We start from the raw sequence: 21,491 nt of genomic DNA, 5'->3' as shown, positions 1-21,491 counted from the left end.
TAGTTTTTGTCTTTCTCTGACTTATTTCAGTTGGCATAATGCCTTCAAGGGCCATCCATGTCATTGCAAATGACAGGAATTCCTTCGCTTTGATGACTGAATAATATTCCACTGAATATATATACTGCAACGTCTTTGCACATTCATCTCTCTGTTTCCATGTCTAGTTATTGTGAATAATGCTGCAATGAACATGCGGGTGCAGATAATTCTTTTGAGATTCTATTTTCTTTTGATATAACTCATAAGCGAGTTTGCTGGATCATATGGCAGTTCTATTTTTAATTTTTTGGAGAACATTCACATTGTTTTCTAATGTGGTTATACCAATTTACATTCTCATCACACTGTACAAGAATTCTCTTTCCTTCACATGCTCTCCAAAATTTTTCCCTTGTCTTTTTGATAATAGCCATTCAACAGCTGTGAGGTGATAGCTCATTGTAGTTTTGATTTGCATTTCCCCAATGATCACTGATGTCAAGCATCTTTTCACATACTTGTTGGCCATTTATATGTTGTCTTTGGTTTAATAAAATAGAGCTTCTCTGTAAGTAAGTGACTTGTAATCAGAGTTCCCAAAGCTGTCACTGTGGCAGTTTATTCAGACAGAATCAAAGCTCATACTTTAAATAAGAGACAAAGAAACAATTTCCAGGAGAAAAGTGAAGGGTGCATCATATAACTTTCAGGGAGCATTTATATTGATATGATAAGGCAGCAAGGAGCACCACTGCTAGAAATGATAATGACAAGGAAATGCAGAATTATGTGTACTAAACCTGTAGTTTGAACAGAAATGAGCAAGAAAGACGAGCCATTTTTCAAAAATCATACACTGAATAAATGGGAAGAGATCTGTAGCAGAGTTTCAAAATGACATAATACTATTTGGTTTGTATCTAATACTATAAATTTATGTGTTATAAGGATTAAAATACTTCACAGATATTATTTTAGCAAGAATTTCATCCAATTATTCAGAGGAGCATATAAAAATAAATCTATCTAAAACATACCTATGTCTCTTTTATTGCCACAGGAGCTTCTAAGGCTTATGAGAACATAGTTATATCAATTTTTTATTTTTTTATTTTTTTAAAAAAAATCTTTTTTTAAGATTTTATTTATTTATTCATAGAGACAGAGAGAGAGAGAGAGAGAGAGAGAGAGAGAGGCAGAGGGAGAAGCAGGCTCCATGCAGGGAGCCCGATGTGGGACTCGATGTGGGCCAAACCACTGCGCCACCAGGGCTGCCCAATTTTTTAAAGTATTTAAAAGTTGAGTGGAATATTCTGAGATTACCATATATATCAACCAATTTTTTAAGTGAAGAACATGATACAGAAATGATATTATCTTGCAATTAGGGTTTCCAATAAACAGTGAAACCATTCTTCAAGGGCCCAGGGATTTTTAAATATGTCATGTTACATAGTTAAAGAATGGAGGTACAAAGAAATTGTCAGACAATGGAACCAGTGTTTAAGGATTCATAGCGTAAGCTTATTGTGCTTGAATGATGGCCCTGTGTGAAATATTTTTATATGTAAATATTTTATTTTTACTCATCTATAAATTGCTTAGATCAAAATTGTTAGCTACATTAAGTTGACGTAGTTCAAAATAAGATAAAATTTAAAATAAATAGGATAATTTCCAAGTAAGATCCCAAGAGCCTGATTTCTTTCTACAGATGAGGGTGATCATTCTCTTGTCTACCACTATATCTCAATGCCTGGGATAGTGCCTAGAACAAAGTGGGTACTCAATATACTCAATATTTATTTGCTAAATGAACTGATGTGACTTGAAGGCTCATTTTAACTTCCTCCTCTTTTAGATCTCTATGGACATAGCAATCACAACAATGGAAAAAAAAAGAGATCTTTTTTTTGTCAGTGTTGAATCTAGAAAAATGGTGACATTTACCAAAAAAAAGAAATGATTGCTATATGTTCAAATTGGATCAGGGCAAAATATTAATAATTAATAAGCTGACCTGTCCATGTGGGAAGGAGTAACCTACTGAGGAAGCATGACCAGACCATTGTTCTCCAACTCAGAATGGTTTAGGCTGGAAGTGGCAGCAGATTGGTTAATAATCAGAGGCATGTCTGAATCCCATTATCTTCCCCTGGAAAAATTGCCAGGTACCAGAGGCTACATCTATGGGAAATACATGAGGTTATTTTTATTTTTATTTTTTTATTTTTATTTATTTTTTATTTATTTATGATAGTCACAGAGAGAGAGAGAGAGAGAGGCAGAGACATAGGTAGAGGGAGAAGCAGGCTCCATGCCGGGAGCCTGACGTGGGATTTGATCCTGGGTCTCCAGGATCGCGCCCTGGTCCAAAGGCAGGCGCTAAACCGCTGGGCCACCCAGGGATTTTTAATAGGCTTGGAGCTTGACACAGGTAGCCCTACCAGGTACAGGATAGCTGCTATATCAAACAGTGAATAGAAACTTCAGTTTTTCCATTTCCCATGTGGTACGTCATTGACTGGGCAGAGGAAAACTAAAAAACTAACATTTTTATCTTCCATTATTTGGGCCAGAATGATTAAAACAAAGACTCACACAATTTCAGAAAACAACCACCTCATTTTTAATGCTAAGCCAGCATTGAACTTCTTGGTAAGTGTAAACAAACAGTAATAGATGATCATAGTGATGATGGTGGTGGTGGTGGTGATAATGATGATGACAGACCCTCAGAAAGATACTAAGTTTCCTCCTTCTGGATCAAGGATTTATCAGGTTTTGATTTCTGTCTTAATAAGGCTGAATTCCTAGTGTGTATCAGTTCTTTCTTGAAGTCAAATTAAAATTTTTATTCTTTCTTGAAGTCGAATTAAAATGATAAAGGAAATTAAAAGAAGCTTCCAAACTTAGAATACAAGATCCATACTTCTTAAAAGGAGCTCTTGCTTCCTTCAGATCTTGGCTATTTGTAAGGGAACGAAGAGAAAATTTACTCTAATCATCAACACTAGGGAATTCAGACCCTCCATTATAATTATTACCACAAAAATGCTAACCAACACTGAACAGAGGCATCAGATTGGGATACTGAAGAAAATTTGGGGAAAAAATTAACTCAGTAAAAGTTTATGTTGATTGGTCATGCTCAAGTAGATGGCGAATAAAATATCTAAAGCAATGAAAAGCAAAAAGGAACTGCAACTCAAAAAAAATCTTTATTGGATGAGACAAGGTGTAAGATAAAATGAAAGAGAGTCAGAATAATTAATATTCATCCAGTAGAAGTTCCATGAGGAGACAATCAAAATGATTATGTTGTAGAATGTTTTCTTTCATCTATTCAGTACAAGGGAAAACATGATAAACTAGGACAGAACAATTCATCTCTAATACAGTAAAGAATAGTATCTTAAACCAACATCCTATTGAATATCAGAAAAATGGAATTTACCTTTAAAGCCGAGAACACAAGGAGTACACTATTACCATTATCAAATATTATCTAGATATGCTAATCGATGCAAAAGTGTGACAGAAACAATCCAGACAAATAACTATTGGAAATAAGTGGTAAAATTATTATAATTTTCAGATAATGTTATTGTCTACTAAGAAAATGCAAGAGAATCAATTAAAACATAATCAAAACTCATAAATAAACCCAGAAAAATATCTAATTATCACATTAAGGCAAACTTTGATAGTACCTTATGTACCAGCAACAGTCCATTTGAAAAATCTAAGCGAAAATACTTTATTCTTAGTAACAACAAAAAATATAAATGCCCTATAATGTGCAGAATCTAAATAGAGTAAACTACAAAAAGTCGTTGGAGTACAAAAAAGACTAGCAAATGAAGGTATTTTATCTCTGATGGAGAAAACTTAATAGTGTAAGTATAATAGTTCTCCCTAATATGGCTCAAAATGTAATCTGATTATAATAAAAACAATTATAATTACAATAAAATAAAATATAATTACAAAAATAACTATAAAATCATAATTAAAAATTTTAAATGTTTTGTGATTACAAAATATTATTGAAGTTCATACAATTGAAAAACTGGGCTAAAATAGTATAAAGAAATTTGTGGGAGAGTTACATTGTCCATTGTTAAGATGCATTAAAGTGTTTCAATAATTAGACTTAAACAGCCCAAACTGATTGGAAGAAGTTCTGAAACTGGCAATAAGAGAAAATCCAAAAGAACAGAGTTGTAAATAGCATAGACACCATTTATTATATTTTACATAAAAGAAATCCAGAGGTAGACAGTTTAGAGCTGTCAAGGCAGTGCCATGTTGTCATCAGAAACAGAGGCTTTCCACCAGATTCTTTCACTGTGGCTTCCATTCCAGGTATAGTTTCTGTAGGTGTGGCCACTGTGTGGTTTCTATCTTCCAGAGTATGCCACCTATTATTTACACACTGCAGGCAGAAGGAAAGAAAAGGCAATAAAGCAAAAAGCTGGTTTCTCTTTGATAAGTGAATCCCCTCTAATCAGCCTTTGCAAATGGCACACGTAACAATCTTGCTTACCCCTCATCTGCCAAATGTAGTCACATGATCACACCCTGCTGCAAGGAAGAATGCAGAGTATACAGTTTCATTTATGTGGTAATTTGCCTCGTAGAAAGTTAGAATTCTTTTTCCATGGAGGCAGCAGAGAGTGGGTGTTGGGCTAGACAACTCCCAGCTTCTGACAAATGAGTTAGAATATAATAAAGTTGGCATTTTATATTAATAAGGAAATTATGAATTTTCTCCAAAATGATGTGAGAAATCAGCTACGTGTTTAGAAAAATATTAAGTTCGGGGGCGCCTGGGTGGCTCAGTCAGTTAAGTGTCCATCAAACTCTTGAGTTGGGCTCAGGTAGTGATCTCCAGGTCCCCAGATCCAGCTGCACCTTGGGGCTCCGTGCTCAGCAGACAGTCTGCTTGAGAGCCTCTCTTCCTCTCCCTCTTCCCTTCCCCCACCCCCCACTCTCTCTTTCTTTCTCTCTCTCAAATAAATAAATCTTTAAAAAAAGAAAAATATTAAGTTCAGTCTTTCCTTAGAGTATACACATGATAAATTTCTATCATATTTATTTCCAAATCATGTAGGAATGTTTAATTTTTATTTATTTATTTATTTATTTATTTATTTATTTATTTATTTATTTTTACGGATGAGGCAATTCATTAACTCAGCATTTGTTCTAACGCTTCTTGTTGGCAGTTGCCACCTGTCGGGCGATTCTGTCCAGATCCCGCTGTCCCTGGGGTGTCAGTTTGCAGCCCCCATCTTGGTCCTTTTCCACCATTTTCGGCCCCTCTGAGGCTTGGGGGACCCTGCGGACCAGGCTCTTGGAGCCTCTGCTGAAGTGGCTGGGCGTGACCCCGTTTCTCTGACGTCCCCCGTAGATCTTAGTCATGGAGCCCACCCCAGCGCCGCCCCTGAGGTAGTGTCACACTACGGAAGCAGCTCGTGTGTAGAACCAATTGTCATGGTAGGGAGCCAGCTCTTTATGTCAGGCCAGCTTGACAAGGTCCACCCATTCAGGGACTTTCAGCCTCCTAGACTTTTTGAGGAAGGCTGCCAGAGCTCTGACGAGCTCCTGCTTGTTCATGTCTTTTACAGTAACTCCTAGGCATCCTGTGGCCTCCACGCAGCCAGCCAGGGGAAGGGGGACATGTAGGAATATTTTATTTTATTATATTTTATTTATGATTTTTATTTATTTATGATAGTCACACACACACAGAGAGAGAGAGAGAGAGGCAGAGACATAGGCAGAGGGAGAAGCAGGCTCCATGCGCCGGGAGCGCGATGTGGGATTCGATCCCGAGTCTCCAGGATCGCGCCCTGGGCCAAAGGCAGGCGCTAAACCGCTGCCACCCAGGGATCCCATGTAGGAATATTTTAAAGTGCTGTAATTGTAACTTTTTTTATGATTTAAAATAAAATGTCATTAAAAGACTATTTTAAAAAAATACATAAAAGTATGTCAAGATCACTATACTGTCATTACCAGAGATAGTGTTTTACATTTTGCTCTCTGTATAAATATATGTATGTATTTAAATATATATATAAGTATGTACCAAGTATATAATATACATAGATATATCTAATAAGTGTACATAGTTCATATGTGTGTGTGAGGGTACCCACACTCATATTGTATGGTTCAGGATACTGTGGCTGAAACTTAATCTAACACATAAAGAAACGATGTGTTGAAAAGAAGCTCATCAAACATTTGAGAAACCAACAGAGGGAAGAAAAACATAAAAGATACGTCATGGGCGAGAAGTGTGAGGACTGCAAACCATCAAGTCCTAGTTATGTTTTACAGAAGAAATAGAAATATATATCTCTGTGCTTTCCAGAGATGTAATCATCTCTATTATCCACAGAATCCATCAGTTATAATCAAACTCTTCCCTATGATAAGACTAGAAAGAAATTTAAATCTCAGGTCCTTATAACAAGCCATGTAATAAAATGCATAGCAATTTCAACACTGAAACAACAAATACAAGTCTGTTTCTTATCTCTCGATGTAAGCCAATATAATCTTGGCAATGTGAAATTCAATTAAAGCTGTTCAACAGGAAGCCAAAGCAATTTTGCCCAGCTCTGCAGCAGTCTGCTATTCAGGGCAATCCAACATGAGGTTTTAGAATCGGTATAGCAATGGTTCTCAAAAGGTATCCCAGTGGAAGCTCTCAGGTTCCAGATAAGCAACAACTCACTTAATTCTGAGAGTCCTGCATAAGAGTTCATTTGAAAACAAATTTATACCATTAAAATGTGATAGTAACTTTTTGAAAAGCTTATTGTGGAGGAATCGATGGTCTAGTTGTTCTTTAGTCTTCCACAAATATTCATTCTCTTACCTGTACTTCTGGTATCATGAGAATATATTAAACATTGAATGCCATGAAAATTGCCTCAAATAAAACTATTCTCAATTGCTGAGTAAGGATATACCAATAGGTTTGAACCGTGAGACAAACTGGGTATAGCACTTAGGAATGTCAGATAAAGGCTGAGCAGCTGAAGTGGGAACACTGGTGAATTTTTGTGCAGCCCCAGCCAAGAGACACTCAAACCAAAACCCAACTTTTTGTCTATTCACAGCTCAAAGCCTAAACCATAGCCTCATATTTTACCCGTGTGAGTTACAAAAGCACGCTCAAGAGCACCAGAAAGACAAATGGAACAAATGAATGAGTGTATGTATTCAATCCATATAGGTGTTTTTACAATTCTGCTTCTGAAATTTGGCTCCCAGGAGATGCATCTCAGTCCACCTATATATGAAATCTAGGTGAGTGTTCTCTTTTCTTCTGGTGAAATAAAGCAGGCAGGAGAAGAAATGGGTTGAAGTTGGGTGAGGAGGAAGATTTCTAAGACTTTCTCTCCTAGAAACCAACATTCCTCTGTGTGTTCTGTGTATATATATGGTCACTAGGAATATGGCTCCTCTGCTCAAAAGAGATCAATGAATTATGATATCAAAGAAATGCCACTGACAACTTTTTCTCTATTTTAGTTACACGTATTTCAGGGACCAATAAGATACAGTCATCATCTCCAAGCCTTTGGAATACCTATTAATTATTTTCACTGAATGATTATCCAAAGGATCAAGTCACTATAATAAACTGAGAAGTCACCCCCATTCTAATTTTTGTGTTATAGTACGTTCTTTTATACAACTTGGCTAAGTTCACCAAACTGGTTGTACAGTGATCATTAAATCAGACCTGAAGTTGTACAACTGCTAGAAGAAAATATAGGGGAAAAGCTCCCTGATATTGGTCTTGGAAATAATTTTTTGGATGACACCAAAAGCACAAGCAACAAAAGCAAAAATAAATGTAAGCCTGCATCAAACAAAAAAAAGCTTCTGCACAGCAAAAGAAACAATAAGGAGATGAAAAGGTAACCCATCCATGCAAAGAGAGAAAATATTTACAACTCATCTGAGAAGGGGCTACTATCTAAATATATAAAAGCTCCTACAACTCAATAGCAAAAATACCCAAAAATCCTATTTAAAATGGACAAATGACCTGAATAGACATTTTCCCAAAGAACAGATTTACATGGACAACAGGTAAATGAAAAACTGCTCAGCATCACTAATCATTGGTGAAATGCAAATCAAAATTACAATCATGAGATTGTAAAAATAAAAATCATGAAATATCATCTCATACCTGTTAGAAAGATTATTATAAAAATATGAGATAACTGGAGACTGTGTAAAGTAAAAGGAATCCTTGTACACCACTGGTGGGGATATAAATTGGTATGACTACATGAAAAACAGTATAGAGCTTCCTCAAAAACAAAAATTAAAAATAAAACAGCCGTGTGATCAAGAAATCCCACTTCTGGGTATAATCCGAAGGAAGTGGTATCAGAACCTGAAACAGATACCTCCACTCCCCTGTGCATTGTAGCATGATGCATATCAGTCATCATATGGAAACAACCTAACGGTCCATCCACAAATGGATGGAAATATATAGATAGATAGATCTATCTATCTATTTGTATATCTGTAATTTGGCAATAAAAAAAAGGAAATCCTGTCATTTGCAACAACATGGAAGGATCTTGAGGACACTATGCCCCGTGCAATAAGTCAGATGAAGAAAGACAAACACCATGGAACATTACTTGCATGTGGAATCTTTAAAAAGCTGAATTCATAGAGAGAGTAGATTGATGGTTGCCAGGGGCTGCGAGTAGGTGATGAAAAGGAGAGATTTGGTGAAAAGGTACGGACTGCCAGAGAAAAGATGAATAAGTTCTGTAGATCCAGTATGCAGCATGATGCATATAGTTAACGACATTGTGATATATACCCAAAGGTTCCTAAGAGAGTAGATTCTAAATGCCATCAGCACAAAATAAAGAGTGACAGAGTAGAGGCGTTAGCTACTCTTTCTATGGTAATCATGCGCGCTAGATATGTGTAGCAAATCATCACATTGCACGTCTTACACAGTATGTCAATTGTATCTCAATAAAAGGAAAAAACTAAAGCTATGTGCAAGTAAATCCATACATAACATACTTTTTTGGGTGAAGCCTTGCTATAAAACAAGGTGATCATCAGGAATAATAATCAGGAAATAATAAATGTGTGATTTAGACAATAAATACTGTTGAGAAAAGACAGATAAGGAAGGTTAGCTACCATGGCCATTGTCCTCTGACTATAAAAGAAATTCCAATTTTTGATTTTTTTTAACTTCTTTGAATTAAAATTCAGGCAGACAAAATTTGATACTAGTTTATGAATCACGTTGTGACAGTCTTGGTGGTCCAGTTCTCCTCCTCATTATTAAGTTTAAGTGAACCTCCCTTACCTTTACATTGAAGGTATGGATTGAGTTTAAAAATGCAAGGAAGATGAAAAGTTCCTTAGCTATCAAACCTCTGATCTATAGAGTATTCACAACAGGCTAATCTAAAAGTCTTATTAATCTGAAAGAAAGAACAATAGTGTATTTATCTCCAGACAGCAAGAAAATTTAATAGAAATATGTTAAAAGTCATTATTCTCATGAACCAAGCATGCATGGAGAGAAGCTGACAGATCTAGAAACCATAGACTTGCCTTCTAAGAAATCTTTGATCTGAGAGTAACAGCAGGGTGAAATATAGCATAAAGTTTTCCAGAAGCATTGGTTTTATACTTGAAATAGAGGATTCTAGGTCAGATTTTTTTTTAAATTTATTCATGACAGATGCAGAGAGAGAATCAGGCTACCTGCGGGGAGCCTGATGTGGGACCAGATCCCTGGACCCCGGTACCTGAGCCGAAGGCAGACACTCACCACTGAGCCACCCAGGGATGGCTCAGACATTTTTGAAACCTCTGAGATTTTCCCATTGCTGATTGTGCTCTATGTTATTTTAGTAAAAACTGGGAGCCGTAACAACTACTCTGAAAACACTTTCTCAAGTAAATCAAAGATTTGTTAAGTATGTTTGTAGGTCAAGGAAAAATCATGAGGATTTCTGTATTTCTTCTGTATGTCTGTATGCACTTGGAACCAAATAGTGCAAACCTACACCTCACATGTCTCTCTCATGAAGTAAGAGCAGTGATGACATTTTTCTCTTCTGTGAATATAGAACTTCCATGAATGTTCCAATAGTTGGGCTGCCCCTATGGTGGACATCACAGAAGTCATTTTTATCAAACCTGACTTCAACTTTCTGGCAATTTAGCTGGTATATTATATTGTGTAAAAGGTATAGCATGAGTTTATATATATACATATATTCCATATCAGCCCCTGATTTATTTGTCATCTTTTTATCACTTTAGTTTTGCAATGTAGGTATGTTGGTAATACTTCACTTCTACTTTTATCTTCGTGTAAATCAAGTTTCTTTGGTGTTTTGTGAACCAGTGTTTATACCGCCTTTGTGTCTGGCTGTTACAAATGTTTCATAAAATAGAATATAACTCAGCTGCTTTTTTATCTTAGAGAAGTAGTATTGAGGGTTATTAGTTCAGCACATGCCATTACTGTTTGTATATCTTGGAACTGGAACCCATTTATTAAGTACGAAGACTCACATCGGGTAGAGAGGAACAAAGGAAACCAATCTAAACTAGCTATGGCTTTAACTATTGGAGGCATGGTGCCATCTGGTGGGAGAAAAACAATATTAGAGGAGAAATACAAAGCCCATTGCTCCCACTGATCACAGAAGTTGCTGGGGGAAAGGCACAGGTAAGCAGGGAAAGCAGAGATATAAAGTGTCATTTCTATCCCTCAAATGTCAGTTCCTTAGTGAGGAAGAGGTTGTAAGGTTGTACAGATCTGCCGCTGATCGGCTACAAACTGTGTAATGAAGGTAGCACAGACGGGAGAAATTGTTCCATCCACGCCTTGTTTCATTCATTTGCATTTCATCCATCCCTCCACCCATTCTTTTTTTAAGAATATTTTATTTAAATTCAATTTGCCAACATATAGTATAACACCCAGTGCTCATCCTGTCAAGTGCCCCCCTCAGTGCCCCAGTTATCCCATCCCCCTCCCCCCCCCCCCACCTCCCCTTCTGCAACCCTTTGTTTGTTTCCCAGAGTCAAGAGTCTCTCATGGTTTGTCTCCCTCTTTGACTTTTCCCCACTCGGTTCCCCTCCTTTCCCTTATAATCCCTTTCACTATTTCTTATAGTGCCTGTATGAGTCAAATCACATGATAATGATCCTTCTCCAATTGACTTATTTCACTCAGCATAATACTCTCCAGTTCCATCCTCGTCAAAGCAAATGGAAGTTTTTATCCTTTCTGCCCTCCATCCATTCTTTTAACAACTGACCGCAAGCCACGGTTCTCAGCCAGGCGATGTCCTCAACACCATGAAACTTAAATTCTGATAGAAGGACATGGGCTACAAACAGTTCTTTAAAGCAATATGTTAAATGCTTCAGGGGCACCTGGGTGGCTCAGTAGTTGAGCGTCTGCCTTTGGCTCAGGTAGCGATGCTGGGGTCCTGGGATGGAGTCCTACACTGGGCTCCCCACAGGGAGCCAGCTTCTCCCTAGGCCTGTGTCTGTCTCTGCCTCTCTCTCTGCCTCTCATGTATAAATAAATAAAAACAAAACAAAACAAATGCTTCAGAGAAGAAACTGAGCAGAGCAGGGATCCTGGCAGTGTGGGGTGGAGAAAGGGTAAGGGGGAGGTGCTCCAATATCAAGAAGAGCGTCCAAATATCCCTAAGTTCTGCCAATGCTCAATAATTCATGATTACACTACGGTTAGTGTATCTTTTATGAGATTTTATTCCTGCAGTTCTTTCAGACAGAAGCAGACTGGATCTTAAGTGACAGGTGTAATCACCAATGATTGATACAACCACCTAAACCAGCTCTATTGAACAACGGTGACCTAATAGTGATATCTAATTTATAAGCTTCCAAACATGATGTACTATTCTTCTGCTTTCTTTATCCTGTTATTTTCCCTAACACTAAAGTAGTTTAGATGTCTTTCCTGCTGCCTTATTCAGATGTTTACAAAATCCCCAATGAGGAATATAGTGCTAGTAAATTGCCCATCTTTACATATTATCATTTTTATGTCTGATAGCTATACTAAAAATTTACTATTTGAGCTTTCACCTTACAGATCTTCTAAATAGGAATGTCACTGAATTTTAAAAGAGAAAGCATTAAGGATGAAGATCCAAGGAGCAAAACAAAGGACAGATTTCAGCACATTGTCGCATTTTTAAATGGTGTCATTATCTAAGCTGTTAAGTTATACCAGAATCTATTTATTAGTATTTTTTTAAGTTTTTATTTAAATTCCAATTAGTTAACATACAGTGTAATATTAGTTTCACATGTACAATGTAAGTGATTCAGCACTTCCATTCATCACCCAGTGCTCATCACAAGTGCACTCCTTAATCTCAATCACAATCACTATTTAAACCATCCCCCATCCCCCCAACCACCTTCCCTCTAGTAACCATCAGTTTGGTCTCTAGTTAAGAAACCAAGAAACAATTTGAATGCCTTTTATTTCTTTTTGTTGCCTGATTGCTGAGGCTAGGACTTCTAGTACTATGTTGAATGCTGTGGTGAGAGTGGACATCCCTGTTGTATTCCTGATCTTAGGGGAAAGGCTCCCAGTGTTGCCCCATTGAGAATATATTTGCTGTGGGCTTTTCATAGATGGCTTTTAAGATGCTGAGGAATGTTCCCTCTATCCCTACACTCTGAAGAGTTTTGATCAGGAATAGATGCTGTATTTTGTCAAATGTTTTCTCTGCATCTATTGAGAGGATCCTATGGTTTTTGTTTTTTCTCTTGTTGATATGATCTATCACACTGATTGCTTTATGAGTGTTGAATCACCCTTGCATCCTGGAGATAAATCCCACTTGGTCATGGTGAATAATCTTCTTAATGTATTGTTGGAACCTATTGGCTAGTATCTCGTTGAGAATTTTTGCATCTGTGTTTGTCAGGGACATCGGTCTATAATTCTACTTTTTGGTGGGGGGTCTTTGTCTGGTTTTGGAATTTAGGTGATTCTGGCCTCATAGAACGAGTTTGGAATTACTCCATCTCTTTCTATCTTTCCGAACAGCTTTAGTAGAATAGGTATTGTTTCTTCTTTAAACGTTTGATAGAATTCCCCAGGGAAGCCATCTGGCCCTGGACTTTTGTGTCTTGGGAGGTTTTTGATGACTGCTTCAATTTCTTCCCTGGTTATTGGCCTGTTCAGGTTTTCTATTTCCTCCTGTTCCAGTTTTGGTAGTTTGTGGTTTTCCAGAAATGTGTCCATTTCTTCTAGATTGCCTAATTTATTGATGTATAGCTGCTCATAATATGTTTTTAAAATCATTTGTATTTCCTTGGTATTGGTGGTGATCTCTCCCTTTTCATTCGTGACTTTATTAATTTGAATCTTTCCTCTTTTGTTTTTAATAAGGCTGGCTAATTATTTATCTATCTTATTAATTCTTTCAAAGAACCAGCTCCTGGTTTTGTTGATCTGTTCCAAGTTCTTCTGGTCTCTATTTCATTGAGTTCTGCTCAAATCTTTATTAACTCTCTTCTTCTGCTTGGTGTAGGTTTTATTTGCTGTTCTTTCTCCAGTTCCTTTAGGTGCAAGGTTAGCTTTTGTATTTCAGTTCTTTCCAGTTTTTTGAGGGATGCTTGTATTGCAATGTATTTCCCTCTCAGGACTGCTTTTGCTGTATTCCAAAGAGTTTGAACTGTCTCTCTTTGCAGATGACATGATACTGTACGTAGAAAACCCAAAAGACTCCACCCCAAGATTGCTAGAACTCATACAGCAATTTGGCAGTGTGGCAGGTTACAAAATCAATGCCCAGAAATCAGTGGCATTTCCATACACTAACAGTGAGACTGAGAAAGGAGAAATTAAGGAGTCAATCCCATTTACAATTGCACCCACAAGCATAAGATACCTAGGAATAAACCTAACCAAAAAGGTAAAGGACCTAAAAACTACAGAACACTTCTGAAAGAAATTGAGGCAGACACAAAGAGATGGAAAACTATTCCATGCTCATGGATTGGAAGAATTAATATTGTGAAAATGTCAATGCTACCCAGGGCAATTTACACATTTAATGCAATCCCTATCAAAATACCATGGACTTTCTTCAGAGACTTGGAACAAATCATCTTAAGATTTGAATGGAATCAGAAAAGACCCTGAATAGCCAGGGGAATATTGAAAAAGAAAACCAGAGCCGGGGGCATCACAATGCCATATTTCAGGTTATACTACAAAGCTATAATCATCAAGACAGTGTGATATTGGCACAAAAACAGACACATAGATCAATGGAACAGAATAGAGAACCCAGAAATGGCCCCTCAACTGTATGGTCAACTAATATTTGACAAAGCAGGAAAGACTATCCACTGGAAAAAGGACAGTCTCTTTTAAAACAGTGCTGGGAAAATTGGACATCCACACGCAGAAGAATGAAACTAGACCATTCTCTTACACCAGACACAAAGATACACCCAAAATGGATGAAAGATCTAAATGTGAGACAAGAATCCATCAAAATCCTAGAGGAGAACACAGGCAACACCGTTTTTGAACTTGGCCACAGCAACTTCTTGCAAGATACATCTATGAAGGCAAGGGAAACAAAAAGCAAAAATGAACTATTGGGACTTAATCAAGATTAAAAGCTTCTGCACAAAAAAAAAAAAAAAAAAGCTTCTGCACAGCAAAAGAAACAGTCAAGAAAACTAAAAGACAACCTACAGAATGGGAGAAGATATTTGCAAATGTCCTATCAGATAAAGGGCTAGTATCCAAGATCTATAAAGAACTTATTAAACTCAACAGCAAAGAAACAAACAATCCAATCATGAAATGGGCAAAAGACATGAAGAGAAACCTCACAGAGGAAGACATAGACATGGCCAACATGCACATGAGAAAATGCTCTGCATCACTTGCCCTCAGGGAAGTACAAATCAAAACCACAAGGAGATACCACCTCACGCCAGTGAGAATGGGGAAAATTAACAAGGCAGGAAACCACAGATGTTGGAGAGGATGTGGAGAAAGGGGAACCCTCCTGCACTGTTGGTGGGAATGTGAACTGGTGCAGCCACTCTGGAAAACTGTGTGGAGGTTCCTCAAAGAGTTAAAAATAGACCTGCCCTATGACCCAGCAATTGCACTGCTGGGGATTTACCCCAAAGATACAGATGCAGTGAACCCCCGGGACACCTGCACCCCGATGTTTATAGCAGCAATGTCCACAATAGCCAAACTGTGGAAGGAGCCTCGGTGTCCATCGAAAGATGAATGGATAAAGAAGATGTGGTTTATGTATACAATGGAATATTACTCAGCCATTAGAAACGACAAATACCCACCATTTGCTTCAACGTGGATGGAACTGGAGGGTATTATGCTGAGTGAAATAAGTCAATCAGAGAAGGACAAACATTATATGGTCTCATTCATTTGGGGAATATAAAAAATAGTGAAAGGGAATAAGGGGAAAGGAGAGAAAATGAGTGAAAACATCAGTGAGGGTGACAGAACATGAGAGACTCCTAACTCTGGGAAACGAACAAGGGATGGTGGAAAGGGAGGTGGGTGGGGGGTTGGGGTGACTGTGTGACGGGCACTGAGGGGAGCACTTGAGGGGATGAGCACTAGGTGATATGCTATATGTTGGCAAATTGAACTCCAATAAAAAAAATAAAAAGAAAGAAACCAAGAAACAGACTCATACGCTTATACCTTTTTTTTAGTCTTTAGTTTTTACTTAAATTCCAGTTTGTTAACATATGGTGTAATATTACCTAAATATAGGTTTACAACATAGTGACTCAATACTCCCCCATTTCTCCAAAGAAGACATACAGATGGCCAACAGACACATGAAAAGATGCTCAGTATCACTGATCATCATTGCACTGGAAATGCAAATCAAAACTATAGTAAGACCTGTCAAAAAAAAAAAAAAAAAAAACAACCTGTCAAAATGGCTAATGTTGAAAACACAAGAAACAACAGGTGTTGGTAAGAATGTGGAGAAAGGGGAACCCTCTCTTACCACTGGTGGGAATGCAAACTGGTGCAGCCACTGTGGAAAACAGTATGAAAGATTCCTCAAAAAAGTTAAAAATAGAACTGCTCTAGGATCCAGCAATCACACTATTAGGTATTTACCTAAAGAACACAAAACCACTAATTCAAAGGGATACATTCACCCTGATGTTTATAGCAGCATTATATATAATAGCCACATTATGGCAACAACCCAAATGTCCATCAACAGATGAAATGAAAAAGAAGATGTGATATATGTATATATACACACAATGGAATCTTGCTCAGCCGTAAAAAAGAATGAAATCTTGCCATTTGCAACAACATGGATGGACCTAGAGGGTAGTATTATGTTTATTAGTGTTTATTTACAGCTAGGTCCATCACTTAAAATAATTCAGAACACAATAAAAGTGCATTGAATATTTTGGGTATCAGTTTAATCGTGGGTTTGTTTGTTCCTTGTATTGTTCATGAATTTTATATATCATGAAATTAAGTCAGGCAACCTGGAAGTGAGTTCCAGTCTTGCCCATTGGTTACAGGTTTCTCTTGACCAAGAAGTCTCTCCTAGACACCTCTCCACTCTGAGAAGAACTTTGCTGACCACCATAAATGACCAGACATTTAGGAATTAATAAGTCAGAAAAGGATTGGTCAATCTTATATTTACATTCATCTTCCATTTCTTAGTCACAATTAAATTTATTACAGTAACATTTTTAAACTATTTTTTAAACTACATCTTTACTCTCAAAACCACATGTACTCTGAATTTTTCTCTCTCTACTCGGGATATTGTCCTCTTTGCACTGCCTACCACTACATGTTTATTCAACTCATGACCTTATGTATATATTCTTAACTTTTTGCTTCAAATTTCACCTCCTTCAGGATGCCTTCCTTGTTTCCCTTAGGTGAAATTAAGAATTTTCTCTTCTGTCTTTCTTTAAATCTATGTATATAACCTCAAATGTGTTTCTTTACATTTAATCTGTTCTTGCATGCCTTATTCCCTTATCATAATATAAACTTGGGGATCAGAGACTATTTTCTAGTCATTTTTGTATTTTATATGCTCATCACAGTTTGTAGAACATGGTAGACACTTATTAAATCTTTGCAAAACATAAATCAAAATGAGAAGGAGATTCTAAGATGTTAGCTAACAAGGGCCTTTTCCATTTATGATATGGAAATAATTCCTATAAGAAAGTGGTCTAAAATTCAGGAAAAAAAATTATTACATCCATATTTTTTAATTGTTATTTATTTTGAAATAGGGGAATAACTTACTTCATCAACACTATTGAAGTTGAATTTTTCTTATATGCATTTTAATATTCAAGAAAGCCTAATATTCAAAAAAGCCTAACTAGGGGCACCTGGGTAGCTTAGTCAGTAAAGCATCTGATTCTTGATTTCGGCTCAGGTCATGATCTCAGGGTCATGAGATGGAACCTCACAACAGGCTCTGTGCTCAGTGCAGAATCTGCTAGCCCTTCTCCCTCTGCTCTTCCTGGTACTCCTCTCTCTCTCTCTCTCTAAAATAAAGGAATGAAATCTTTAAAAGCTAAAAAAGTCTAACTAGAGAAATACAAATGACATCAAATATCTAATTCTTTTTCTTTCTATGAGGCTTATACATATATAACTACAATTTTTTCTACATATAAAAGAATTAGAAAAAAGTATGAAAGGGTAAATAATTCAGTGACACTCTGTAGAAGAGAATGTGAAGTAGAGTTTCCCTGGAATACTTGATGTGCAGAGGCTTGCTGTCAATGACTAGCACTTACTCCCAGCTTCAGAGTTAGCCTCCTTTCCCTTTTGTGAGAAGGCAGCAATGTGAAGCAATCCCAGCTTCACGCTTTCTAGCCATTATTCATTGTTTTCAAACATGGTCATCCTATCTGGAGACTGCACTCTTCAAAGGAACCAGAAGCACAGTAAGGCTTAAAATATCACTCAAAGGAAAGATAATGATGTTTTGGCAAGGTTGTGTGATTTGATTGTTAGTTCTTTCATAAGTGCCACTAAGTACCTCTTTGGCCAAGCATCAGGTTTAGCAAACAATGTGTAATTCAAATCTCCAACGAGATTGGGCAGGAATGCGCACTGACTCATCAAGGCAGTGGCAGAATGAGACAGCGGAGCACTTTGGCTGGGTGTTCAGCTCCACCTGCTTATCGGTAAGGTGGCTCTTTGGGGGCTGATTTGGGCCACTGCTGCTATATGTACAGTATCCAAAAATAGGAAATAACCTGACTTAGGTTGCTACACCTGATGCCATAATTATCAGTGGTCTTTTCTAAACGAAAATTAATCAAGTTTAACACAAATCAGAACAATAGTTTTAAAATAGGACATACCAACTTCTTAGTGAAAAATGAATAGCCTTTCAATGACTCTCAAACAGTAGACTCTTCACCTATGGTCATTTGCTTTCCCCTTTCTCATAACTATTCACTTCGTGTTCTTGTGCCTTCTTCAAGACTAAAGGAACTGGGGCTCAGAGAAGCTGTATAAATCTTTCAAGACCTTATGTTAGGGAACTATCCCAGCTAATATTTGAACTCAAGGATTTAGACGACAACAACGGCATCTCTGTTTTCTTCCTGGACTCACTACTTCTAGGTCCTATCCATCCCCCTTTTCCTATCCTCACCAGTCTTTCTGTATTCTTCTTCTCATGTCTTTTCCCCTGACACTTTCCAAAACCTTAGGAGAAAGAACCAACTCCATTGCATGCTTCTGAAGATTTCGTTCACAACCCTCAAGAGCTCAACCCAGCATAGGTGAATTCTGGGTTCTCATTGTCTGATGCAGTGTACACTTTCTTGTTCCAGGAACTCAGTTTCCAACCCTGTTATCAACCTTGTTTCAGAGCAAAGTCAGAAACAGGTGAAGAGAGAGTACCAGCCTCTGTGCAGCTGCTTTAAGCTCTCTCATAGGTGCAGTGGTGTCCTTGTTATCCTTTGCTTACATTCACAAGTCACGTGCTAAAACTTCATTTTGTATCCAAAGCTAGTTGACTCTGGCTTTTTGCAGAAAAATATGCATTTCACTTGACTTTGAGGTTTTTTTTTTTCCTTGATTCTAATTTTTCAGACCAATGAGCAACAGCCAGTGGAGAACGAATTTATGGCAAGGTCTTGAATTCCTACAAATGTTTGCCAATTAGATGCTAGTTATATGATGTTATTTCTTTTTAGATATGTACCAAGATTTGAAGTTTTAGGTTCTTGGATTTTAGATTACAGATAAAATACCAGTGTTTGCAATTTGCCTACCAATTCCTATCAGCTGATTTGTCTCACTACCACCATTGCCGCCTTGTACCCACAGCCCTTTCACCAAAGACTTCAGTACCTGTTCTGTTGTCTGTCTGTCCTGTCTACCCAAGTCCCACCATCATTCTGGCCAATAGCATCATCATTGACAGTACATATGATCCCCCAGAAAACCAGCCCCTTGATGTCTAAGGATCTTTACTTCTGTCTTCCATTCTACTATAGGAACCCTGAGCATGGTTCCAAACTAGCTAATGTCACCTCCCAGAATGGCTCTTCTACATATTCTCCAATTCAGAGTAATTACAACCTACCTACTATAATTGTGATGATCTCATTCTATTGTTCATATCACACCATCCTTCTACCTCATCAACATCTCTGGTTCTACTGTCTCCCAATCTAAAGTCCATACCTGTATTTACTTATTTCAATTAAGTTTGGATCCCAAAGCAATTAATTTTTTCACTGGCCTGCCACTTCCCTCAACTGTCTTGCCCTACTCTCATTCACAGATGCTTGTGAAACCCCCTCTGCCTGTCCCATGGCTGCGGGGAACAGCTGGAAAACACTCACATGACTTCCTCTGAGATGAGAGTGTCTACTGACTCATGAGGACCTTTCTCTAACTTCCCTTACCATCCTCTCCTGTCCCAGGAGGATCCCCCCTTCTCCACAATAGTTCTTCCAGCCCTGTTTAACTTTGCTAGAGCTTATTACTCAACCATCTTCTTCTGCCCAACATTTATTTTTTTACTTATTTATTGACTTATGAGATAGTTATTGGACACCTACTACTTGCCAGACCCTAACCTCAGCAAATGGCCTCCACTCCCACTTTGCAAAGAAAATGCCGTCCAGTAAAGAAGTAATTCTTTAGTTTCTTGTCATGCCACCTATGCACTGCCTGGCATCCCTACTCATCTTTTCCTGTTTCCCTTTATAGGAAAGCGTTTCCACTCTCATTCTACTTCAGTATCACAGATGTTTCCACTCAAAGATGTTTCTATCCTCCTACCGTGCTTGGTTTTGTACTCCCTTAGCACTGGCTCTCCTTTTCCCCAATGTCTTCCTTTTTATTGCCTCCATGCTGTCAGAAAAAAACAAAACAAAACAAAACAAAACAAAACAAAAACCAACCCTTCAATCTCTTTAAATTAAAAAACAAACCAAGAAAAACAAACAAGCCTCTCCTGAATGCACCTTGCATTCCAGCTGCTGCCTTTCTTCCTTCACATCAACTTCCTCACTTCTAAATTTATTCCTCAGCCTCCTGAAAACCAGCTTCTCTTTGTGTCCCTCTATCATGATATCACTCACCATGGTGATCAGTATTTCATGGATAGAGCCAATAGACAATTGATAACTGTTTATCCTACTTTACCTTTCTGAAATGTTTGACACCCTTGACATCTATTTCTCCCTTGACTTCAGAGACACCTTGTGCTCCTGGTTTTCTTTCCATCCTCTCAGATTCTTGGTGGGTCTCTCATTCTCTCTGTCTTGTGCCTTGAGATTAAAGTCCAAATCCACTAACATGCAAACCTTTGTCTTCTCCCCAGGGACTCCTGGCCTCCTGCCCATTGGAACACAGACCATCTCACTTTTCCTCTTCCCCAACACCATCCTTTCCTCTTTGGTCTGGCAATGTCCACCCACTTGCTGGCATGGCCTCTTCTAGACTCTTCCCCAGTCTGCCATAGCACTAATCACTTTGTACTGAAATTGCCTATCTCCCCACTGGACTATAAGCTTCTTGCAAACTCAAGTTATGGGGAATATATTGTTTTTTCCTTAGCACAGAACCAGGCAAATAGGGATTCGGTGATTTAAAATTTATTTTATTTATTAATTCTGGGCATGTATCTTTTCCTGTTACCTCACTAAAACTTTCCGTAATACTATACTCTGCCATAAGATTTCTCAAAGACATAAGCTCCCTATTTTATTCTCAAGCATTAAGCCGTTGTTCTCTTAGGTGTGTAGTGCTTTGTAGGTACACATTGTTAGCATGTATTAACATTCAAAACAATGTAATTGGTCACAATATTATAAAAGAGTAGTAAGAAGTCAATCTACTATAGGTTTAGTATGCATAATAAATT

The 21,491-nt window shown here is 37.7% G+C and overlaps 1 protein-coding gene and 1 pseudogene across 1 annotated transcript in view; one reads left to right on the top strand and one right to left on the bottom strand.

Annotated features, from left to right (window-relative positions):
• Nucleotides 1-21,491, top strand: part of UFM1 (ubiquitin fold modifier 1) — a 211,572-nt gene that overhangs the window by 170,314 nt on the left and 19,767 nt on the right. The window lies entirely within an intron of this gene.
• On the bottom strand, nt 5,189-20,709 carry LOC144296579 (small ribosomal subunit protein eS19 pseudogene; annotated as a pseudogene).

Source organism: Canis aureus, chromosome 24 (genome assembly GCF_053574225.1).
Source record: "Canis aureus isolate CA01 chromosome 24, VMU_Caureus_v.1.0, whole genome shotgun sequence".
Taxonomy (NCBI): domain Eukaryota; kingdom Metazoa; phylum Chordata; class Mammalia; order Carnivora; family Canidae; genus Canis; species Canis aureus.
Note: the sequence above shows the minus strand (reverse complement) of the source record. Positions and strands in the feature narration are given on the sequence as shown.